This window comes from Hibiscus syriacus, unplaced genomic scaffold, assembly GCF_006381635.1.
Source record: "Hibiscus syriacus cultivar Baekdansim isolate YM2019G1 unplaced genomic scaffold, ASM638163v2 tig00111309_pilon, whole genome shotgun sequence".
Lineage (NCBI taxonomy): Eukaryota > Viridiplantae > Streptophyta > Magnoliopsida > Malvales > Malvaceae > Hibiscus > Hibiscus syriacus.
The window spans coordinates 153,986-177,848 of record NW_024063052.1 but is presented as its reverse complement, the minus strand read 5'-3'; the positions used below and the strand labels follow the sequence as shown (position 1 = coordinate 177,848).

Below are 23,863 nucleotides of genomic sequence, written 5' to 3'. Positions count from 1 at the left end.
GGATGGAAGCAATTAGAATGTTATTGGCATTTGCATGTTTCAATGATTTTAAATTATATCAAATGGATGTTAAAAGTGCATTTTTAAATGGTTTTATAAAAGAAGAAGTGTACGTGGAACAACCTCCAGGTTTTGAAGATTCAAATTTTCCGGATCATGTTTTAAAATTGACAAAAGCTCTTTATGGATTAAAACAAGCTCCTAGAGCTTGGTATGAAAGATTATCAAATTTTTTAATTGAAAAAGATTTTTTAAAAGGAAAGGTTGACACTACATTGTTTTTAAAGAGAAAAGGTAAAGATTTATTAGTAGTTCAAATTTATGTTGATGATATAATATTTGGTTCTACTAATGATGTTCTTTGCCAAGAATTTTCTAAGCTAATGCAAAGTGAGTTTGAGATGAGCATGATGGGGAAGCTCTCATTTTTCTTGGGACTCCAAATCAAGCAAAGAAAAGATGGCATCTTCATTAATCAAGCTAAGTACGTCAAAGATATGCTCAAGAAGTTTGGACTGGAAAATGGGAAACCTCATAACACTCCAATGAGCTCTTCAACAAAGCTTGACTTAGATGAAGGAGGTAAATGTGTAGATGTTAAATTATATAGGTCAATGATTGGCTCTTTGCTTTATCTAACTGCAAGTAGACCGGACATTATGTTTAGTGTTTGCTTATGTGCTAGATTTCAATCATGTCCTAAGGAATCACATTTACTAGCTGTTAAGAGAATCTTTAGATACCTTAAGGACACTCCTAGTTTAGGACTTTGGTATCCTAGAGACTCTAGCTTTAGCTTGCATGCCTTTTCTGATGCGGATTATGGAGGATGCAAATTAGATAGGAAAAGCACCTCCGGTACTTGTCAATTCCTTGGAAATATGTTGATTTTTTGGTTTTCAAAGAAACAAAATTGTGTTGCATTATCTACCACTGAAGCGGAATACATTTCAGCCGGTAGTTGCTGTGCACAAGTTTTATGGATGAAACAACAACTTTTTGATTATGGAATTGAAGTAGGTACCATTCCTATCAAGTGTGACAATACTAGTGCTATTTGTCTCACTAAAAATCCCATCCAACACTCTAGAACTAAGCACATTGAAATAAGACATCACTTCATTAGAGACCATGTCACTAAGGAAGATGTAGTTCTAGAATTTGTTGATACTTTGCACCAATTAGCGGATATCTTTACAAAACCCTTAGACAAGGAAAGATTTTGGACACTTAGGAGAGAATTAGGTTTGACCAACCTATCTTCACTTAGTGTTTAAAATAATTTTAGCACTTTTAATAAATCTTGAAAAATGCTTATAAATAATTTTTGATTGCATTCTTGCTATTAGTTAGGGGGAGTTTGTGATTCTTAGTGAAAATTAATTTTATGTTCAAAAAATCGATTAAAGATTAATTTAATTGTTTGAACATAATTAATTTTTGATATATGAGTTGCCAATACCACTAGAAAAGATTAATTTAGCATTTTGTGCTTAAAAAAATCGGATTTTAGCATTTTGGTGCAGAGGGAATCGATCCCCCCTGAGGGAACCGATTCCCCCTTTGAAGGGGAACCGATTCCCCCCCACAGGGGAATCGATACCCCCCTGGGGTTCTGTTAAAATCGGGCAGAACACCCCAAAATTTCCAAAACCCTTATATTTTCTTCAAACCGTTTCTCACCCTCCTCAAACACTCAAATCTCCTTTCTTGCCTCAAATCATCGATATTAATCGGAATTCGCTTCAAATATTATCTTCTAAACCTGTTGGAATCATTAAAATCGTGCAAACAACATCTAAATCCCCTCAATCTTCATCTTTCAAGGTAAATTTTTCTAAATTCTCTATTTCATTGTTTTTGAACATAGGATTAGTTTCAATTAGTTCTAGTTTGAAATAGTGATTGGGCATTGATTATTTAGGGATTAGAAACTAGATGTTACAACTAATTTCATCAAAAACACAAGAATTTTTCAAAATTTTTTTAAATTTTTGAAATAAAAAAAAATGTTATTTTTCAAATTATTGTGTTTTGATTAAATTATGTTGTTGTTATGAAGAGGACCTATTTGAGTTTTGGGATTAATTGAATTGCATACATTTGTTTTTAAAATTGCAGGTTATCAATTCTATTCCGATTTCCTAAACCATGTCCAATCCTAAACGTGCTAGGTCTTCATCTAGTCGTTCTAGTCGTCAAACAAATCCTCCTCCTATTCCTCAAAATCATATCCCAAATCTTGATCCTAACTTGACTATCCAAAATTCTTGTTTCAATCAACCGGGTCCTAAAGATTATCGTTATTGGTTTTACCAATATTTTGACTCATATAAGATTAGGGAAGAACGTATCCCATCTCTTCAAACTATGGTTGATATTAACTTTAAATATCTCCCTATCTTGCACGAATGGAAATTTGATAAACTTTTCGAACTTGAACCCATTGTCTATCATCAACTTGTTCGTATCTTCTACTGTAATGCCGTTTGTATCAAAAATCGTGACAAAACCAAAACCATAGGAGTGCGTTCCTACCTCCTAGGTCAATATTTCCATCTTGATCCGGATTACATAGCCAATGCCTTAGGCTTGGACAATGAAGGTTTATCAAACGAAAAACAAGTTTTAGGCTCTCGCTATAAACGAAATGATAGTGCAAGTGTTTTAGATCTCCATGAGCGTTTCCTTCATCTCATGATCACTTGGTGGTTTCGACCATCCGTGGGTCGATATTCAACTCTTAGAGCTTTAGATCTTTGGTGGTTGCACTGTTTTGAAAATAATATAAAAATAAACCTCTACGAGATTATCTTTGCTGAAATTGTTGAAACCGTTAACCTAGTGCCAAATAAGAAACTCTGTTCTTCACTAGTTTACGGTTGTATCCTTAGTAATCTCTTTTCTAAAGCTGAACTCCGAGTTGGTCTAGATGCCTCATTTCCTCTTAAGAAACAAATCAATCTTATTTCTTTAACAAGAGCGGGATGGGTCAAAAATAAGGAAACCGGTGCATGGGTTCGATCTTCTACTCCGGGAGCTAGTTCTTCACAAGCTCCACCCGAAGCTGACAAAGATCCTGAGTTTGAACAATTAATGAGGGATATTGATGAAGCTGAAGAAGAACCTGAACAACCCGAGGAGCACGCACAACAATCGACTCAAATGCCTCCATATTTTCAATCCTTTATGGAGACATTTGATTTCCGTTATGCTACAATGGATTCACGTTTTTCCTCTATAGAGTCTCATTTATCCACAATGGGAGCTCAACAATTAGAGATTCTTCAGGAGATGCGTGCAAACAATGAAGCAACCAATGCTCGTATTAATGAACTAACTCATGAAATGGCTGCTATGCGAGCCCGTTTTCCTCCTACCGATCCGGATGCTTGATTTTGTGTTTAGCTTTACAACTTTGAACAAAATGAATATTGTTTCAACATTTTGAATTGTTTGATTTTGTGGATTGTTGGATTTTTGATTTATGAATAGTGTGAACTTATATGTTTTATTCATTTTTGCATCATCATTAGCAATATGACCAAATTTGCCATATCACATTATTTATGAATATTGATTTATGAAACTAATGGCTAACCTCTCTTTTGATTGTGATCTTAGCAGCTTAAGCTTATAATTAATAAATCAATTGGCTAAATGATTTCAAAACCTTGTTTTACAATGTGTTTTTGATTTAACAAAAAGGGGGAGAAGAATAGGTGTTAAATGTTTTACATAATAAATTGAAGGTGTTAAATGTTTTACATAATAAATTGAATAAGTGTTAATGTAAGGGGGAGTAATTTCAAAACTTGATTTCAAAATTCTTAAAATTACTAAAATGTTTTGTTATATCAAAAAGGGGGAGATTGTTGAAACATTTTGATATTTCGATATAACAAATTAAGTTAAATGGATTTTAAGATTTTCCAAATGATTTTCTAAGTATATTCGATATAACTATTCGAATATCAAAACATTACTCCAAATATTTCAAAAATCATTTTTAATCCTTACTTAAGTGTAAAATTAAGTTTTAATCATAAAACAATTTCAAAATAATCTTACAAAGTATTTCGAACCAATTCAAAGCCAAAAATTACAGATTGCTCAGAGGGAACCGATTCCCCCCATAGGAGGAACCGATTCCCCCTAAATGGTTTTGGCCCCGAGATTTCCAGAATGCTCGGAGGGAACCGATTCCCCCCATAGGAGGAACCGATTCCCCCTAAACAGTTTTGCTCCGAGAATTCCAGTATGCTCGGAGGGAACCGATCCCCCCCAAGGGGGTACCGATTCCCCCTTGTACAACGGTCGAAATATTTGAATTTTACACTTAGGAACCGATTCCCTTCAAGGGGGAACCGATTCCCCCCACGCTCCAAGCTATTTTATTAAATGTTTTCACACTAAAATGGCTATAATATCTTCTCTAATCATCCCCAACGTTCAGAAGTGATTCAATGTGTATTTAAACAAGTTCTGAAGCCCTTGATCAGCAAGAAATCATAGAGAAACAAGAGAGAAAGCATCAAACACAAAGTTTGTGCAATTCAAGCCAATTTTCATTCAATATTCATTTTGCTTTCAAAGAACACTTATTGTGCTCATTTGTAATTTTCTTTGAGTGTTCTTTTCTTGTTCTAGAATTGTGCAAACATCTTACCTTGTGAGGTTTTCTTGTAAGTTTGCAAATTTGTAATCTTCTCTTTGGGAAAAAGAGTGTTCTCAAGAGTTGGGGTATACTCTTGAGGGAATTGTAAGGTTATCTCTTTGGCCTCAAAAGAAAGAACAAATTAGTGAATTTGTTGGAAAATCCTTAGTGTGGATAGCTAAGGTAGTGGACGTAGACTTTATTTGAGAAAGTCGAACCACTGTAAATCACTGTGCAATTACTTTCAATTTTCTGCAAAAGCTTCCATAAAATTTTTAATTGCCAATTCACCCCCCTCTTGGCCGATTTCGTCAATCGATTAACTCAACAGTTTCTCTCCATGGATTACAATATTCATCAGGTCAATCAATTTGGTCAGTTGTTCCTTTGAATCCTCTTGAAACTTTTTTACTTGATCAGTCATCTTTTGTTGTGTCTCGATAAATTGCTCTTGTAGTTTCTCGATTCTACCAACCCTTGCTAAAATCTCATTCATGGCTATTATCCTTCTTTAGGAAGACCAAGTTAACTCCACTTTGATTATGTCATGGAATTCTCCACGAATTATTCCACGTTGTCATGATTAAATGCATGTAGAATAGTTTGAAATAAAATGTAATTATGCAAATATGCAAATGCAAAAATGAAAATATAAATATAAACTTAAAAATGAAAAAAATGCAAAACGCAAATGTAAATATGTGAATGTAACAATAAAAATGTAAATTGTGTAATAAAAAAGTAAACATAAAAGTATAAATGAAAATGTAAAGATGCAAAATGAAAATGCATGTATGAAAAGGTGTTACTCAAGAGTGATCATCTTAGAACAAATTTCATTGAACACAAAAGTTTCCGTGCATCAAACAAAACTTTTACATGTAGGGGACAACTTTCAGTCCTATCTAAAACTTTACATATAGGGGATAACTTTCCCTCCTAACTTCTCTAAAGCCAAGTTAGTTTCTATTCATGCTCAAAAGTTGAGTTATCAGTCTGCTTTAATTCTTTGTAAAGTCAACTTGGTTTATCAGTTTATGGGTCATATTTCTTGTCTGGACTGCAGCTTCTTCCATGATATTCTGGTGTTCTTTCATCTCCTGTGTCAATTCTCGGAGTTGCTCATTTTCCCTTGTGAGAGAACCTTTGTGTTCAAGAAGTTCTTGGATAAGATCTTTATGTATGTTACAACTCTTTTTCAGTTTGGTGACCCCTGTTATCCACTCTTCTGGGGTGTTTCCTATGCCAGTATTTCGAAACGCTTGATTGATATTCTGGAAATCTTCCTACATGGTTTTCATTTTGATGCTCAATTTATTATTTTCCATCTTTAAATGACGTATTTGAGCCTCGAACCTCAGTAAATCTTCTTTCTGGGCTTCCCTACTGATACTCTTACCTTTAAAGACTTTTGGTATTAATCTAACAGGACCTTTGGTTATCAAACTAGGTCAATCATTTACCATAAATTGTAAGGTTCTATGATCCAAAAGACTTTGGACTCAAAGTTTGAAGGCAAACAATTCTCGATGGTATGTCATTGAACTCCGGCATGATATTCACAATGAACGTTGATGTCATACCAATTTGGATACTGAGGTTGGAATGGTTTATGTAATATGAAGCCACTTCTCGTGCTTCAAGTAGCTTTTCATACAACTCTTTATATGATATAGGTATAGCATCAACATGAGAACCGCATTTTTTCTTGGATTGAACCTAATTTTTAGATGCTGGGAGCATACTAAACTTCGATGATTTCAAGTTACATGATTTCTTGTCTTCTCTAGGAGCTTTTACAGTTGTCATCATTTCTTTGGTATCTCCAGACGACTTGTGAATACGAATGATGATTGTCTGTAACTTCTCCAATTGATTAGGATCAGAAGTCCCTTGCATATTTGAAATTGCAAGATTATGTTCATTGATCTCTATATCTTTTTGTGCAGGAATCTCTTTTCCTTTGGTCAAAACAAATATTATTTCCATCATCTTAGACATCTGCTCTCTTATTTTTCGTATCTCCTTTTGCTCTTCAATGGGCATATGATCTTTGGGTGCATAGCTCTCTTCTATCCTCGGAGTTCCCTCGGGATGCCATTCCTTAACCGCTTCATATTTTGTTCGATCATAAAACTTTTTGTCCATTTATGATTTCTTTCCAATTTGATGAATTGTCTTTCAAGTCAACACCTTTTGGTTATGCCATGATCATGCAATGCAGACAAAAGAAATTAATATAAACAAGTTAGAGCAAAATAACATGCACTAAAAAAGATAAGAAAAAAATGGTTAGTACCAACTAATGGAAAGAAAATATTTCTATCTATCAAGGTATAAATCCTAACCTCATGCTTTCTAGTTCCATGCTTTGTTTGGAAAAATTAACCTAACTGCATGATTTTTAGTTCGCATGCATTTATTCAGAGAGAAAAATAATAAATTAAATAAATTAAAAGCTAGAGCTTATTTCTCCTTTGTGTACACCTACGGACAGAGGTTCAATACTGTCTTAGATCAGGAGAGTTTCTAGGGTTTATTATATGCAGGGTTTCAGTTCTAGGAGTAAAGGTACTCGAACTGTCCTTGTTAGTGCCCCCTTGGGCTGCCAACCCTCAATCCTAGTCTACTACAGACTAAAGTGGATCGAGTTCAATTCGAGGGGACACATTTCTCTATGCCTGACACGGAGAATAAATTCCCACGAAGACGTCGCTTTCACTCCCACTTAAAAGGGACAAGCTTGATTAAAAAGCTTATGTTATGCAATGTATGTGTTGTGTGTGAGGAGAAATATTCAGACATCTGACAAACAAATAAAAAATGAAATTTAATACCTTTAAATAAAATAAAAACAATCATAAAGAAGAATATATAAAATATTATAAAATAATAAGTATAAAAATTTTAAAAGAAAAAGAATTATAAATTAAATATATGAATTTTTAATTTCTAATTAATAAAGACAATTTATAATTCATTTAAATGCTTGACTGGTCCCCAGCGGACTCGCCAAGCTGTCGTAACCGATTTTTACCCGGGCACGAAATTTTTACTTGGCGGGAAAAGTGATGTGAATAAATGGTTTTAAAATGTTTTAGGAGTCGCCATCGACCTTTTGGGTCAGGTAGGTCGAATACCTAAAATTATCTTTTAAAAGAGTTTTTAAGAAAACATCAGTTAAAAGATAAACTTGTCTGCGTTTTAACCAAAAATTCTTTCTTTTTAATAATAAAAGGGATTCGTGGTCGATTACGTTTGGGGAATGATTAGCACCCCCACAACGCCCAAAATCGGTACTCATTAATTATAAATTGTCTCTATTATTGGAAATTTAAAAATTCAAAAATATATTTAATTTTTAATCATGTTATTTCAAATTTATAATTTTAAGAAAATATATTAATTTATATATATATATATATATATAAAAGATATTTATTTATTTAGAAATATCATAAAAGGGCTTCTAGGTGCATTAAGACAGCTCATTTCTTAATATTAAAAAATAAATAAATATTAATAAAACATTTCTATTAATATATATATATATATAATTGATAGAAGTAAAATATTTATATAAAAATATCAGAAAATGGACATCCAGTTGCTTTAATACTGCCCTTTCTTAATATTTAAATAAATATTAAAAATAATAATTTTCTTTAATAAAACAATATGTTTTTCTGGCTTTTATAAGTAAAATATTTATTTATTTTTTAAATATCAGAATAGGACATCTAGTTGCTTTAAGATTACCATTTTCTTTAATATTTAAAAATAAATATTATTATAAAATTCTAATATTGCATTTCATGTAAATATTAGTGAATAAAACATAAATAAATAAATAAAATATTATATTTAAAGTATAGGATCAAAATAAAATTAATATTATATGGTATTTTATTATTAATATAATATTAAGTAAAAAAATAATGATCAAAATAAAAGAGATTGAAAGCAATAATATTAAATTGAAAAATATTAAAACTTATGGTTAAATTAAAAATATAAGTGACTAAAATATAAAACTCAAAATCCTAATTCGAAATACATAAAATATGGGTATTAAAAGTATAATTTAAACATAATAATGATATATGGCTAGAATATAGAAAATTAAAACTATAGGTGTAAATAATAAAATAAAAAACTTATGGTAAAAATAATTCATGATTAAATTATAAGCTATAAAACTTAAATGCTCTAACTTGAAATATTATAAAATTTGAGCGCTAACAGTGTGATTTAACCTATATTAGTTATTCGGGATTGAAATATTAAATATAAAAATATGAGGGACTAAATATGATATTTATCCTAAATATATAAATATTCACTGATTAATGACTAAAACATAATATATTAAAATTCGAATATCAAATTAAAATAAATAAAAATAACTGTTGGTGACTATTTTGTAAAGATTACAAACATGGAACACTGCAGAAGGGGTTTACCCCTTAGGAAATTATAGAAACACCCTCTCCCAAAATGGCGTCGTTTGGGAGAGAGTATTTAACCCCCAAATGGCTGGCCCTACGGGCCATTCTCTCATTTCCTCTTTTCTTCCTTTCTCTCTAAAAACGAGAGAAGCATTTCTCTCTCGCTTCTCTCTAGTCTCCTCCCACTGGAGGAACGGTGGTCACCGATCAGCAGCCGTCTGCCGTTGTTAATTTCGCTGTCGGTCACCGTATCCGGTGGCCGGAAATTACAAAATCCACCCCAAATCGAAGCCTCTATTTTTCTATACTCAAATCTAAAGTTGTTTTAGCCTAAAATCTTACCAAAACACGTAGATCTACCTCCGATGTTTCGGTTTCAACGGCGTAGGGAGGCTCCGATGAGGTAAATATCTCGGCTTTTCTCTCTTTGTTTTCTGTTTTTGGCTTACTGTTGGATGTGGGTGTTTGTTTATTGCTCTTTGTTTACTCGTTGTTTCTGTTCTCTCCGTTCGTTGTTGTTGTGGTCTCTTGTTCTCCATTGCTCTCTGTCTTCTGCCGTGGCCCTCTCTCTTCTTTTGCAGGATTCGGTGGCTTTTATAGCCACCATGATGTTTTACTTGTACCGGTCCCGAGAGGAAAACCTCGGTGAGTCACCAAAGCTAGGTTGTTGACTCATCGTAGGGATGGTTGTGTGCTGCCATCTGGCGTTCTGGAGTCTTCCTTGAGGCGGCGTGGCAGCAAGGCATCGACAGCAGCTGGTTGGACCATCTGGCTTGGGAGGTGTCGGCAAAGGCAACTGCTGGGAGTTCTTGGAGACTTGAGGCGGCGGCGCGCGGGCTAGGGTTAGAAAACCCTAGCTGAAATGTTACAAATCCTAAAAAGGTTTGGAGTCATCTGTTGGGCCATTCAGGTTGGGCCTGGATATTGTAAATGGGCTGTGATTTGGGTTTTGTAATATTTAATAAATAATATAAAATAATAATAATAATTATTATAATAATAATAATAATAATAATAATAATAAATTTAAATTTAAAATGGAAAAATTGATGTCTACAGAACTAATTTAGAATATTGGTCGGAATATGAGAACGTTTTATGCGATTAATCTAAAATCGAAAATAAATGCTTTAGTTCAAGTTATGTAATTTATACCATGAATGTAAAGTTTGCTTCTTCCGCTTAGCTTCTCTGTCTCGTCTGCACTTCTGCTTCAATCAATGCCATTTTCAAGCATAGCCAGTCAACCAAACTACCTGAAAATCAGAAACAAGCAGGTTTTACTGGGCGTTTGGCATCGTCCACAAAGCCCTACATTTCCCTCATACGATGCAACATGAAAGCGTTGCAGTTGAGTGCTCAATGGAATTTCCATTGACAGATTATTATTTGATAAATTCAAGTAACTAAACAAACAGAGATCAGCCAAGCTCAATGGGATTTAACCGGAAAGTCGATTGCTTGACAAATCAACAGTTCAACCGCAGCGTTTGAAGTTTGTTGGGTGAGTCGAAAGAGCCCCGTATTACACCCGATAAACTGTTTCTTTCCAGGTTAATTGTGAACCTCCAGTTTTCTGAAGTTCATCAATCAATGAGCATAAATATGACAGGGTTCCTGAATTCGAGCTTCGAGATGACAATGGAAGGGATTGAGTGAACCAATGAACCCTGGGGTTTGCGTAAACTGATTGGAGCTAAGATCAAGGTGACTCAAATGCCTCAAGTTGAGCAAGGAAGAGCTTATTTCATCGTCAACGGGAATACAAGTAAAGCCATCATGATCAAACATCTCCCACATGACAAGGTTTCCATAGTTAATAAGTCCTACCTTGACCTTGACAAGAGCTTGCTTCTCATGCTCCAAACATCTCCCATGTTGAACCACAAGAGCTTGGAGCAGATCCAGAAACAGCTAAAGTTTACAGTAGAATCAACATGTTGATAATTCCAAGAGTTTTGTGTGTTCTTCTTGAAGACAACTTATGTTTTGATAACGAATGAAGAAGGTAACGGTCAAGTATTTGAAAATTTTGATCTTATTTGTGATGGATGTAACGAATCGACTAAATTAAATTTCTAAGTTCATTTTATTTTATTATTGACATGATCGTCGCAGGTGCGGAGATAGTAATTTTTTATTTTTCATAAATATATTTTTTTAATTGAAAGGGTATGATAAATTTTTCTTTATTTTTTTAATATATATTTTTACTATTAATTAATACTTAAAAAATTAAGGATATCTTTAACTCTCATGAAGTTCTACCCCCGAATCACCGGTCTTATCTCCAATGGAATGGATCTTAGTTCACCCTACAATTTCAAGTTTTCGATCGGTAAATAAGAGAAACAAATATCATATTCATTTTTTTATTAATAAGGGACAAATATAATGTAATATATATTTAAAGATTACCCTAAATCGTTTTACATTAAACGTTCATACCTTTGATATTAATGATGTTTAAACTTAGAATTTTAAAGGATAACAACAAAACATTTATCACTATACAATGTTATATTCATTTTTAAATTTATTAAATATCATTTTAAAAATGATTGTACTGATAGGTTAAATAAAAGTATTAAACCTGATTATTAATTATATTATTATTTTATTAATTTAGTCTAAACTAATTTATTATTTTATGATAAAAAATTGAAATTGTCACCACTCAACAGTCATATTATTCTAATGTAAATTGGATTGATCGGTGATTGTAAATCAAACACCATGAAGAAAGGGGGGGGGGAATCCGTCGATGCAGGGTTCGAATCTGCGCGGGCGAAGCCCAATAGATTTCAAGTCTGTCTCCTTAACTACTCACACATATCGACATTCTTTTTTTTTTGTCTTGGGTCATTACATTTAAGAAACAAAAGTTGATGAAATTACAGTGTTTGGGGTCGGTCCACTGTTGGCCACTTGCAAATAAAAAGTCAAAGCCAAATTAGATGGCGCGTTGGTGTGCATAGGGTTAGGCCAAAAGGGGCAGCCTATGGAAGTTGATGAAATTACAGTTTAGGTATTGAAATAAATGCTGTGCTATTATTGTGGCGTTGAAAGAGGTTACTAACTTTCCTGTAATTTATGGTTGGCGTCCTATTATTATTATTTATATAAAAAGTCATAATTTTATTAAAAATAAAAAATATCTAAAATTACAATGAAAATTTATAAGTATAACTGTAAACTTAAAATATAATTATGACATTTTTTTATTACTATTAAGATAAAAATTAACTACTTATATTACATAAGGACTAAAGAAGTAAAATAAATATACAAACAAATCTGATTGCATTGATAAACGAATCACAAAAGGAGATGAAACTACTGAAAGACCATCAACAAATCATAAATTAGAGTCAAGCGACGTGAGAAAATTATCTACGAACGCAAAACACGTATTCAAATCAATCTGAGGGTCTAAAGCATGGAAAATCATCATAATAACAAATAAGCACCAATTAGTCGTAACGATATCAAATCTAATCCTGAGAAAAAAAAAGATAAACAAAAACAACGACAAAAAATCGAAAGGAAAGGAAAATAATCGTAAACTACCAAAAGGCAGAGAAAAACATGTCACAAAAGTATAGATAAACTTGTTATAAATATAGAAAATATTTCACAAGGACATAATTATTCTTATTAAAAAACTAAAAAAAAATATCCGACAAACGACAATCAGTATTAAAATTAATATCGTCGTCACTTAAATAAAAAAATAAATTAATCAATAAAATTGACATAAATTAAAAAAAAAAGAGAAGAAAAAAAGCTACTAGAACTTTTATCTTAAAGGGTTTTTAATATTGTTGGCATCCTATTAATTGACCAACTGATTTATGACCACATACATTATTGGTAGGGGCGTGATTGCGGGTATGTAAAGTGCGCGACGACGCAGGGTCTCAAAAAATAGAGACCTCAAAATCGAGTATATTTATCAGTTGTTGTTATTAAGAAGTTTAAAAAAAAGTCCCGAAATCGAGTATATCTATCAGTTGTTGCCATTAAAAAGCCTCAAAAAATAAGGGCCCAAAAAAAAATTCTAAATCTAAGAGTCCATTTATAAGAATTTGCACATGACCTCCAACAATCTAGTCACAACCATGATTATTTGGTTTTTTTTTGGTGATGAATGACATCGTTTCTCTCGTATAAAACTAACTTCGATTTATTTACGTGTGCATATTCTATAAATTTTATTTTCAATTATACTGTGGACCCAATATCATATCGAATTATGATAATAAAGTATTCCAATTTTTTTATTTGATTCAAATTTAATAATAATTATTAAATATATCAATTTATATTTGTATATTTTTATAAGTTATTTATGTAAATTTTCAACAACAAAAAAAAAAAACACTTGAGAAGCACTGGTCGGCTATTGACATAGAGTTTTGAATCCTAAATTACTACGGTAGGCACAATACCTTTAGGATACTTTCATTTTAGTCACTAAACTTTTAAAATATATATTACTATCATCAAACTTTTAATTTATTTTTATTACAACAACTTTCTTTAGCCTTGGTTAAGAAATTCTCACATGGAATGTTAAAGTGTTATCCCCCAATCCTTAAATTTTCAAATGGTAAGGGTAAATCTTTTGATGAATAGAACGATCGACGATTAATCTCAACAGTAAAAGAGATTTCTTTTGATCAGAAGATTAATATTATTCGATTTCAAGTTGATTTATGATTAAGATTGACATAACAAAAAGTTTTATTTTTTAGTTTCGATTGAGATTTAAGGAGATTGTAAGATTTTTCAGATAAGTTTAAACTAAAAACAGAAAGAGAAGAAGAGTAGTTTCATGATATTATTGATCGAAAAATCAACAAGTGGTTGTAAAAACAATAAGAGAGAATCATCGGTCAAATATAAGTTAAAATAAAAATTTTATAAACCCTCACTATTAATCATCAGATCAACTTAAAATCAAAATTATATTAATCTTATGATCAAGTTATTTCCATCAAAGACTTAATCTTTGCATCAATTGTCAATTTGAAAAATTATAGTTTTTTCATAATAAGATTTTAACATACAAAGCTATCATTTTTTATCGCCAGCTAATGCCAATGACCTTTAAAAAACTGAATCATAAGTTTAATCACCGTTATGCAAGTTTTAAACGTTAAGTGATCAAATTTAATGTAGCCTAAAATTTAATTGGCTACCAGTGTATTTTACCCAAATATATATTCTAACCGTGATTAAATAAAATAAAGGGTAAACAACATAAATGACCACATAACTATGGGCCAGGTCGTGAAATGACCACTATTTTCAAAATTGTGATAAATATACCACTGAATTATTTAGATGGATTCAAAATGGCAACATGATGTTAATATTTAACAGATGTGTTTACGTGGAAGATAAAAACTTAGTATAACTAGGGCGCGGGTCCTTATGAAGTTACATATTTACGACACTGGCACCCTGCTTTGTATTCTTTCATTTTAGTCACTACTTGTATATGATTTGTTTCCTTGGATTTTCATTTAATCCAATTTGATCCTGATTTTGTTTTTAATTTGTCTAATGCCTTAATTTGAGAATTAACTTTAAAATCTTTTAATGTAGTCATGTATTAAATTTGTAGATTAAATCCCCTAGATTTTAGAACTAATCAATTTGATAATCAAGATTAACTTTAATTCTTAATTTTTAATTAGGTCGTAATTTCAATTTAATATAACAAAATGTTGTTTAATCAGGTACCCACATACCCAATACATGGTTAATTTTTAATTTTTAATTTATATTAAATTTTTTATTTATAATTCTCAAATTATTTCACTCTAACATTCTAAATTCCTAATTTCTTAAATTTTTCCACCATAACATTCTAATTTTTTTTAAAAATATTTGTTTTAACTTCGAAACATTTTGGAATTTAATTATAATTTTTGCTTTAATTTTTAATATTTTTTCAATTATTTAATTTGATTTTTTAAACTTTATGTGTGAATTATATATTATAGACATTTGAATTTTAAATTTTAGATTTTTTTTCATATTTTATTTAAAATAATATAATTATAAAAAAAATTATAAATAGGGTACATGTGAATCGAAAATATGGGTAATGGGTCGAGACACGGGACAAAATTTTGATACTAAAAATTCATGGTACCTAGTATTTCGGATACTCGAAGACACGGTACCTGATTTTGAACACCCTTAGTGGTAGGACTTTGAAGGAGTGAGGAGAGTGACTAAACTGTAAAATGTACAAAATATAAGGACCTATATGTGAGAAAATATGTCATTTGTCAAGCGAATAAAATATGAATTCAAACATACTTTCACAATCATCTTTTTCCTCTCGTATACATACTTTGATAAATATGAGTTCAAGGCTTATGCTGGGAGTGCTCGTGGTGAAGTCAGATAGTTTTTATTAATTATGAAATTATTGCGATATAAGGGAGATGTAATTGACATAATATGGTTAATAAATAATATAATTAATGTTTCATATTATTAAGTTAATAACATGACAACACTTAAATCGTTAAAAGAAATATAATAGTTTATTTATAATTGATTTAAGATTTTAATATTTTTAAACTAAATTTACTATTTTATATTTATTTTTTAATGATTATATATATAAGAAATCATTAAAATAATTTAATATTCAAATTATTATATATATTATATTATAATTAATGATAATATATATATTATAGTTAATATTCAAATTATAATCATAAGATTGTGATATGTGTCCCAATTTGATTGGAGAAATAAATTTATTAAATTAAATTGAAATTAAGACCTAATTAAAAATTAAGAATTAAAATTAATCTTGGTGATCTAATTGATTAATTCTAAAATCTAGGGGATTTAATCTATAAATTTAATACATGACTAGAATAAAAGATTTTAAAGTTAATGCTCAAATTAAGGCATTAGAAAAATTAAAAAAAATAAGGATGAAATTGAATTAAATGAAAATTCAAGGAAATAAATCATATACAAGTAATGACCAAAATTGAAGAAAATAAAGTAGGGTGCCAGCGTAGCAAATACGTAATTTTACAAGGACCTATGCCCTAATTATATCAATTTTTTAACTGCCACATAAACACCTCCGTTAAATGTTAATATCGTGTGGCCATTTTGAACCCATTTAAATAATTCAGTAGTATATTTATCACAATTTTAAAATGATGTTCATTTCATGATCTGACTCATAATTATATAGTCATTTATGTAGTTTTCCCTAAAATAAATTAATAATGTTAAGTACGATCTGGCTCATAGTTATATTTATATAGTCATATTGATACAGTTTCAGCTCTTGTTTTATCCAGATCATATCACCAAACCATCTCTAATTCCCGACCGTTCTTAACAAACGGCGGTTAAATTCGAAACCCCGCGTCACTCCCTCCCTCTCAAGACCAAGGCAACGAACAAAAATCTTAGCCGTTGACGTATCACCGCCGCTTGAGTAGTTAAATCGGAGTTTTCGGGCTACTTTAACACGTTTCGACCTTCAATTCCTTTATCCGAAAACGAAAATTTCTTTTTGTAAAAATAAATAAAGAAAAAAAAAGCATTTTGATAACGAACACGCCTCTGCTAAGTTCGTCTGCTAACTAACCCTACCCTAAAAGAGGGGGGCTGAGTTGGGAGCAATAATTTTTTGTACCTTATTCTAAAATCGATAAATTGAACAGCCCGCCAGCTATCTTCTTAAGTTTGGCTTCGATTATCATATAAAACCTATAAAGATATAACGAGAGAATCCGGAAAACCAGTCTCGTGAATTTGATCTCTCAATTCGTGTGAAGTGAAAGCGGTTTTTTTTCAGGGTATTTTTGATACTTTTTTTGTTGTTGAAGATTCTTTTGTTATTTATCGACATATTATTACATTAATGATGCCATCGAATGAACCCAAAAAGAAAAGAAATTATGCAATATATATATTGTGTTTGTTTTAGGATCTGACGTAATTGAATTTCGGTCCTTTTTCTTACTAGTGATAATCCATTTTTTCTGTATGCCGATTCATGTCGTTTTTTTATCCAGAGCTTGAATTTTTGGTTAATTTCGTCGTTTTTTGACAGCAATGAGCAGTAAAAGAGAATTGCACAGATTGGAAGATTTCCTAGCATATAAAACTAGCAGGTTTTATTAGTTCTGAGATTTGCTGTGTCTGTTTGGTTGCAGATACAATTCTGATCAAATGGTGACTTTGGGATTAAATTTACGTTGTTTTCTATTTTTTTAACAATACCAGGAGAGTTAATTGTGAATGAAGGAAATTGGGACTTCTGAAGAAGAGAAAAGAAGGATGCGAGGGAGATCTCTGAAGAAGAAAGCAATAACTGCTTCGACGAAGCTAACTCATAGCCTAAGGGAGAGTAGCAGAAGTGTGTCTGATTGCAAATACACCGCAATTTCCATAGAGGATGTAAGGGATGCGGAGGAGGAAAAAGCTGTCAGAGTTTTTCGCCAGGCGTTGCTTGCAACGGATCAGCCTCCTTCACATTTTGATGATTACCACACTTTGTTAAGGTAAACAGATTTCGTATTGCAGTTTTTGGAAGAAAGTAATGTTATTCATTTGTGTGGCCACTTAGCATTTACCATGTTGATAAGAAATGAGATCATTCCATTAAACAAAACCTGTGCTGTTTTGAAATTCCCAAAGATAGTTTGAATCACACCATACTGATTTGAATACTTCTCCCTACCAATTGACTTTAAGAAGAATTTATATATGTTAATTGCTGAAAACAAGAGCAAAACTCGACTCGAAAAAATTTCAAGTTCAAATTGAGTTATAAAATACAACTTGAATAACTAAATTTTTTTAGTAATAAGCAGATTGATTTTCAAGTTTGAGTTGAATCCCTCGACTCTGCATGATATATAAATACCATATTTGGAAAAATATGAATAAATATATATGTATTGTATATGGTTATAGAAAACCGTTAAAATTGGAACCAAATAGTACTATAATATTATAAATATTTATGATTAAATTTAAACAAAAACTCAAATAAATCGACTCGACTCGAAAAAATTTCAAGTCAAATTCGAATTATAAAATCAAATTCGCTCACCCCTAAATAGAGCCTTACAATCTTTACATGGGGTTAGGCTTGCTCTTATACCATGTCAGATGTAAACTAAAAACAATTGGTAATGGATGAAGGGCTCAACTGAATATAAGAAGACAGAAACCCAAAGCGAATAACTCCACTTAAAAATTTCAGCATATGCAATATAGAAAGCAATATTTGGATTGTCTATTTAGACATGGCATATATCAGAAATGTTTCTTGTCTGCTTAGAATGGTGGTAGCATGGTGTAACATATCAAACCATCTTCAGTTTTCTCATTTGTTGAACTGCAACTGCTCCCTTTATTGAGTTTTGGGCCGTGTTCTATTTTTCATATCAATTTTTTAGGAGCAAGGATTAAAGAGTTGTATTTCTCTACACAAATGAATTATTTAAAAATCCACCGTCTAACTCACAGGATCTGAGTAAACTCATTCTAATAAAACTAAGGTTTGAACTTTGAACATTGTGTATAACGCCAATTCGTCTGATGGTTTGCAGTGATGCATAACTGAAGTATGCTTGTTGAGCTGGTGACCCCCACTCAACACTGGAGTAGATTTCCATAACTAGTAGACATGGAAGTGGAAACTAAGCTCCACTTTAAATTATATTTTTGAGAAAAGAAATACTTATTCCAACTTATAACTCCCATCCCCCAAAAAATTTAAAAAATACAAAAAAACAAAAGGCCTATGTTCAAGATCCTCCATTCAACTATGTTCATTCATTTAAAAAAAATGTGGAATTTGTTTTTGCAGATTTTTAAAAGCAAGGAAGTTTGACCTTGATGAAACCATGCAGATGTGGGAAGATATGCTGAACTGGAGGAAAGAGTATGGAGTAGATACTATTATACAGGTAAAAGTCACCTCTTATCATCTTTAAAATTGGATTATTTAAATTTTCACTGCACTTCATGATTAGATGACGGAGATAGCATCTTTGTCTATCTTGTTGTTTGTGAAGAATGTGCTGTATGTCTTTTCTGTTGGTAGTAGTTTAGTATTTCATAGTTTTAACACGTGCTATGATGAACATGCAGGATTTTGTGTATGATGAATTTGAAGTTCAGCAGTGTTACCCCCATGGTTACCATGGTGTGGACAAACAGGGTCACCCTGTTTATATTGAAAAAATTGGTAAAACTGACCCTGCCAAGCTAATGAAGATCACTACAGTTGAAAGATTTTTAAAATATCATGTGCAGGGATTTGAGAAGGCTTTTTTGGAGAAGTTTCCTGCCTGTTCTATTGCTGCTCAGAGGCACATAGATAGTACGACAACAATATTAGATGTCCAGGGGTTGGTTAGTATTAAAAAATCATATGCATTTAATCCCATATCAAGTATTCATGTTTCACATTATTTCCTTCTTATGCAGAACTGGGTGAGTTTTGGCAAGGTTGCACATGATCTTTGATGCACATACAGAAAATTGATGGTGACAACTATCCTGAGGTATCTTAATTGTTTCATAAAGCTGATTGAATATATATAAATATGCGCGTGTGTGTCTTAGTTTTTCATGTATAAATTCCTCTATTGTTGCTTACATCTGCATTCTCTCCACAGACTTTACATCAAATGTACATAGTTAATGCTGGAAGTGGATTCAAACTACTGTGGAACACATCAAAAGGCTTTCTTGATCCAAATACTACTGCAAAGATTCATGTACTGTAATATTGAAATGTTTGATCACAAAGAAATGTGTATCGATGCATGCTTTTGTTTTGAAGACTGGGTTTCAACTAATCAATGAGTATTCTTTGATCTTACATGTTCTCGGGAACAAATTCCATAACGAATTATTGGAGATTATTGATCCAAGGTTGTGTTTTTTTTTTTGGTATTACTAGTGAAATATCTTACTGCTTGCTTTTGAACTTTTCTAACTAGACTTGTTTAAGGAATTTGCTTGCTTTGATCGTGCTCTGAGGTTGCCTAGCCGACATGCTATCTTGTTTTGTCTATATATATCAGCAGGACTTGGATGCCCGTCTCAAATGGCTGCTTCAATCAGGTTGACTCACTCTTTTACATCAGTCTCTATTTTGAACGTTCAAATCTCATTTCCGTTTTGGTTTCTGTTTCCGGGTGGTCTTCGAAATGGCAGCCAAGGTGGATACAAAGTTGCGAGGTAGGGGGAGGGGAGGTATAGTATACCATATAAATAAACCGTTTTGACAGAGCATAGTAGTTACATGTACTTCAAGTTTCTGCACGTAGTATGAATTTTGGCGCGTCATGTTTGCTGGCTTTTATAAAGAACAGTACTTGAGCTCATTCATTTCACAGCCCTAGAACCCATTTGATGATGTTATGCTTGTAAAGCTAAAGCTTAAATAGATTGATAGTGTATACTAAAGATGCTTTTAACCTTGTGGTCGTGGGATCGAGTCTCACGGTGGACAATTCATAATTTTGACTGTCGGATGTCTCTCACGGAAGCTGTTCTCAACCTGACGTTGGGGCAACCTACTATCCTACCTCCCCTTACCCCATTACATATGGGAATAGGGTCAACTAATTTTTTTTAAAGATGCTTTATGATTTCTGATTTATACATAGTCTTGGAATGTATGTAGATGGTACATTTTGTAATGTGATTAATAGACAATTAAAGCGGAAAAAAGAAGAAATTATTACTACTTCATTAATAATTTAGGCAACAAAATTAAGTATTATTTTGCAGTCAAGTCACGGTAGAGTTGGAACATGACTTCATCAGCGGATTGGTTCTTGAATTATAGTACGATACTTAAATTGATTTTTTGTGGGTTAAAAAATAAATGGCTTAAATGTACTATTGCCCCCTAAACTATACCGTTTGTATCAAGTTGCCCCTTAAATCGTTAACTTATTTGCCCTAATTTGTTAGTTAACTTTGTTAAAAGACACATGGGTAAATTACATATTTTGTCACTCAACTATTCATGCGGTTCTATTTTGGTCAGTCAACTAGTTCTTTTTTTTAATCATCACTAAACTTAAATTTTTGTTTCGTTTTGGTCACCCAATTCGATTTGATTTAATTTTTAAATTTATAATATATAAGAATTCATTTATATCAAATATTTTATACTCGACACATAAATTTAATGTATAATAATAAATAATATTATAAAGTAAATAATAAACAACATATTTAGTTGTTTTTACTTAAAATTTTAATAAAAAATATCAAATGTTAAAGTAAAATATCATAAATATTTCAAGAAATTAAAATATGAACGAGTCATTATCCATTTCGAAGTTAACTATGAGGAACCGAAGAATGTGTGCCACTGTCTCAATATGCATGTCTTGTGATTCTTTAGGTACTATAGAGGTGCTGAAGGCCGATTGTGCTCTGCAGCTTCAGCTGCACCAATGCTACTGTAAGTTTTCGACGTCGTTCGGGTTAGTTACTCGTTAATCTATCGACAATGTTTGATCCGAATCATATACGCGGATCAAGAAATTTAAAGATGCATTGGCAAAGCACGGATCGAATCGATGCAGCCTCGGCCATGCGAAAGGTTTGGATGAGTCGGACCTGACGAAATTAGCATCAGACGGTGAATTGCCTTCCTTGATGGAAGAAACAATGGAGGATTTGGTGATCATGAGAAGCATGAAACTTGCTGGTTCGTTAAACAATGCAGATAATAATCGGATGAAGCTCGAAAAAGAGGGTGCTCTGTTGTAGCTTGCTCCTCCCTCTTGATGTACGGATTAATTTTAATATATAGTATGAATTTGAATGAATTATACTTTAATAACATGGATAATGTATCTCGAATTTTGGAATTACAAATTGAGTCTTATGCTAATATTATATGAATTTTTGGGTCATATTTTATTTGGATGAGTAAGATTTAAATTTTACTAATATTATAGTTTTTTGGGTAATATTATAGTTTAAATTTTACTTGATGATTATGCTAATATTATAGTTTAATAAAATGGATAATGAATCATTCATATTTTAATTTCTTGAAATATTTATAATAGTTTAATTTATCATTTAATATTTCTTTATTAAAATTTTAAGTACAAAAAAGTAAATATGTTATTTATTATTTACGATATAATATTATGTATTATTATACATTAAATTTGTGTCGAGTAAAATAATATATGATATAAATGAATTATTATATATTGTAAATTTAAAAAATAAATCTAATCGAATTTGATGACCAAAACGAAACAAAATTTTAAATTTAGTGATTATTTTGAAAACAAAAATAGTTGTTTGACCAAAATAGAACCTCATGAATAGATGAGTGACTGAATATGTAATTTACCCACGTGTTTTTTTAACAAAGTTAACATATTAGGACAAATAAGGTAACGATTTAAACTTCACATGACAAAACGTTCCCAAAAAATATTTTAGGGGATAACTCGGTACAAATGGTGTAGTTTAGGGAGCAATGGTACATTTAACCCAAAATAAAACTTAATTGTAAATTTATTCTCAATTCATTAAAAATAATAATTTGATAAGAATGTGGTATGTTGGATGTAATATACTTCCCGAGTGAAATAAAGAATGATATACAAGTGTGACTTTTGATTGAAAAGAATTTTATGAACCAATCTTAATAATCAATGCAATACTTCGATCAAAGAAAAAGAAACAATATTATTGTTTGTAGATACCAAAACCAAAAGTGGGAGAGGCGAACAAGCTCTATGAGGCAATTACAAGAATGAAGAATCGATTTATAATAGTTATAAACATCTTTAAAAACAGTCGACTCAGATCGATGTAGATTAATCAAAGCTTAAAAATGAAGGCCAAACGAAACGATGTTGTAATATATGTACTCAGTCGTCACCTTCCCTTAGCGTAGCGGTCCTACTATTTCTGAAGTTTAGAAACCCCCATTCTCCACAAAGAAAATGCAATATCTATCTCCAGAAGCCGACCCTAAACCTGAAAAACAAATGCCCCGACCACTTCCCTGGACACACAAGAAACCCTCAATCTAATCCAGGCCTACCATGAGAATGGCATTCTCTCCGACGCACCAAACTCAAAGCCTAGCAATGGAAAGAAGTAGCCGTGACAAAACAGCCCTCCAGTGCCTTCATAAGATGGAGAAGCTACGCGGTCGTTACCGCTCCGAACGCCGAGGCCTCGCTTCTGGCGCACCTTGGCCTTTCTAAAACGCCTTGGAAGCTCTCGTCCATGAGCCTTTTCCTAGCCCTGCTCAACCGCTGCCTTCCTTGGTTCCTTCAACCAGGGGTAAATTTCTATTCGGAAAATGGACTTGAGGTTGGAAATAATTACTAAATTCGAAGAAGATGACGTTATTGAGGAGGAACAAGATGAGGATGGTGATGAAAAAGACCAGTTTAGTAAAAACCGCAGTACTAATTATATCCTGCTAGGGCTGAAGCGTTCCCAAGGGGGCGGAGGAAAAGGGTTAGACCGGAAGATGGCGGAGGTAACTACTGTGGGAGTGGAAATAAGGAGATTTGCTGAGAGGTTAATGAGATGGGAATGCTGGTGTAAGGGAAATGGAAGACACAAGGATCGAGATGATATCTCCATTCACATAACAAAATTGTTGATGTAATCTCCCAGAATTTCTGGCGGATGAACGGTTGGGTTAAAAATGTAGTCCTTTGTTAAATCAGAT

General features: G+C 32.0%; 2 pseudogenes; both read left to right on the top strand.

Moving 5' to 3' along the window:
* The first annotated feature begins 16,780 nt into the window (after positions 1-16,780).
* On the top strand, positions 16,781-20,552 carry LOC120158229 (annotated as a pseudogene).
* Positions 20,553-23,120: 2,568 nt separating this feature from the next.
* On the top strand, positions 23,121-23,800 carry LOC120158170 (annotated as a pseudogene).
* Positions 23,801-23,863: the final 63 nt, after the last annotated feature.